Raw genomic sequence first — 2,410 nt, forward strand, 5'->3', positions numbered from 1 at the left:
TTCAGCATTTGCCACATGATTTCTAATGGGTCCTGGAATTTCTTGCCGGCCATGTCTTTGGTTTCTCCTGTCGTAGGACCTTAAGAGAAAGTAGTTCCATTTCCCAGGAATGGACCCCACAAAAGCAGGGCTCAGCCTGAGGGTTCAGCAGGGACACACTACTCACCCCTGCCATAGGAGCTGGGCTTTTGTGCAGCATCCAGGGTAGGAGTTGGTGAAGTCGTCCCTGCAGACACATCTGTAATACAACAGCCACAGAAGCTTCTGTCACCTGGTCCTGACCAGTCAGTCAAACATTTCACCTTGGTGGGACAGTGAGAACATACCTGCAGAATGCTCGGAGGGCTTCACAACTTCAGAGCGCCAGGCTAATGCAGAATCATTCCCAGCATCCCAGTCTGGAAGCAAACCAAGATGAGAACTGTTTCCATTGTGTGCCAGGGCTGGCTCTGGCCCTGGGCTGGCGGCAGGGCTCCCGCTCGGGGCTGCTCCTGTGCCTTGGGCCTCTGGGCACTCAGGGCCAGCTCCGCAGCAGCTGCAGCGCCAGGGACCTTGCTGCACCAGTCCCATTTCCCCGGGGCTCTGAACCAGCTCCAGAGGCCTGGAAGCCGAGGCACCTCCAGCTTTGGCTGCTGCTGGGCCGGGCAAGGGCAGGCCCTGGAGGAAGAGCTGCTGCCACACAGCCCCGGCCAGGGCTGAGCCCGGCACAGCGATTACCTGCTGTGCCTGTGCCCGTATCTGGCATTGCCTTCTTTCCTGCAGCTAGGGCTGGCACCGAAGATGGAGTGCTTCCTTCAAGAAATGCCAACTTCCACTGAAGCATTATGTCCATCTCTTGACAAAGGAAGGGAGACAGCTGCATCAGATGGAGCTGTTCCCACTTGGGCGGTGGCATCAGAGGTAATATTTGTGAAAATTATGGAGCAGGAAAATGGCCAGATTACAGTGGCATGATGTGAGCACTTCCACCTCCAAACAGACACCCTTTTCCTAATCTGCAGGGCTGGATATAGTGGGGGATCTCAGGGTGTGTTACAGTTTGGGCTGCCTGTCAGCTGATGCCAAATGCCTTCCGGCAGAGGCTGGGCAGAAGCTGCAGCCAGGCCAGGCTGGGAAACAGCCCTGCAGGATGTGAAAGCAGCAGCGGGGCAGCGAGGCTGCCATGGATCCCTTCCTGCTGTGCCGGGCACGGCGTGTCCAGATGTGCAGCCAAAGCCCCCGGCTGCTGAGTCCCAGGGGAAGCATGAGAGAAATGCACCCACCTTCTCTTGTCTGCAGGGGTTCCTTCAGCTCTTGCCTCATCTGTTTGGAAGGTTGCAGGGACATCTTATCTGTTGTATCTTGGACTTTCCCTGTTGGAGTACCTTTGAGAAAAATATTTCGATTTCCCAGGAATGGATCCCAAAAAAGCAAGGCTCAGCCTCTGAGGTCAGCAGGGACACACTACTCACCACTGTGATGGGAGCTGGGCTTGCGTATAGCATCCAAGGTAGGAGCTGGAGAAGCTGGAGAAGTCCTCCCTGTAGACACATCTGTAACACAACAGCCACAGAAGCTTCTGTCACCTGGTTCCTGCCCGCTTGTCTACAATTCTTCCTTGGTGGCACACTGAGAACATACCTGCAGGAGGCTCCAAGGGCTTCAAAACTTTATTCATCCAAGCTGATGGAGAAGCCTTCACAGACACCTCATCTAGAACGGAGCACAGATGAGAACACTTTCCAGGCTGTGCTGGGATCCCCTTCTGCCACAGGGAACTGGGCACTGCCAGGGGGTTGGGTAAGACCGTGGGAGCCAGATGTGAATAGACATGGCCAAAGGTGCACAGGGGCCTGGGGAGCTCTGGGCTGGCTCCTGGTCACTCTCCACACTCTTTCCCTGCCCTCAGCAACATCTCTGGGAGGGGTGGCTGGAGCAGCACAGGGCCCTGGGGCTCTCTCCCTCAGACACAGAGGAAATCCTCCCTAAAGCCCTGGGGCAAACTGCAGCAGGCAGTGTCACAGCTGTGCCTCCCTCCCTCCTACACTACCTCCTGCCCTCCTTCTGCTGGGACAGCTCCCAGATCCCAAGGGCAAACAGCCAGGCCCTCTCAGGACACACTGGAGCCTTGCTCTCCCCCTCTGTCCTTTCCCCACCGTGGGCACCCCGTGCAGTCGCTGCAGGGTTTCAGGACATGTCTCCCATGGAGGGACCCCAGCAGGACTGCTCAGGACCCGAGTGCCCTGAGCCTGCTCGGGATAATTCCCCTGGGCTGTGCCGCTCTAGTCCAGGCTGTGCCCGCACTGCCAAGCAGCAGAGAGGGCAGCTCAAGCCTCAGCAGGGCTCAGGCCCAGAGGCACAGCAATTACCTCCTGTGCCTGTGCCTGGCATGGTCTCCCTTCCTGCAGCAGAGGCTGGCATGGAGCCATTG

The 2,410-nt window shown here is 57.5% G+C and overlaps 1 long non-coding RNA gene across 1 annotated transcript; it reads right to left on the bottom strand.

Moving 5' to 3' along the window:
- Positions 1–320: 320 nt before the first annotated feature.
- Positions 321–1,680, bottom strand: LOC135293106 (uncharacterized). The gene is made up of 5 exons (XR_010355242.1): positions 1,621–1,680; positions 1,452–1,532; positions 1,263–1,364; positions 718–834; positions 321–398 (listed from the first exon to the last, which is right to left on the bottom strand). It is a non-coding gene; the product is annotated as an uncharacterized LOC135293106 (long non-coding RNA).
- Between the last annotated feature and the right edge of the window lie 730 nt (positions 1,681–2,410).

This window comes from Passer domesticus, unplaced genomic scaffold, assembly GCF_036417665.1.
Source record: "Passer domesticus isolate bPasDom1 unplaced genomic scaffold, bPasDom1.hap1 HAP1_SCAFFOLD_71, whole genome shotgun sequence".
NCBI classification, from domain to species: domain Eukaryota; kingdom Metazoa; phylum Chordata; class Aves; order Passeriformes; family Passeridae; genus Passer; species Passer domesticus.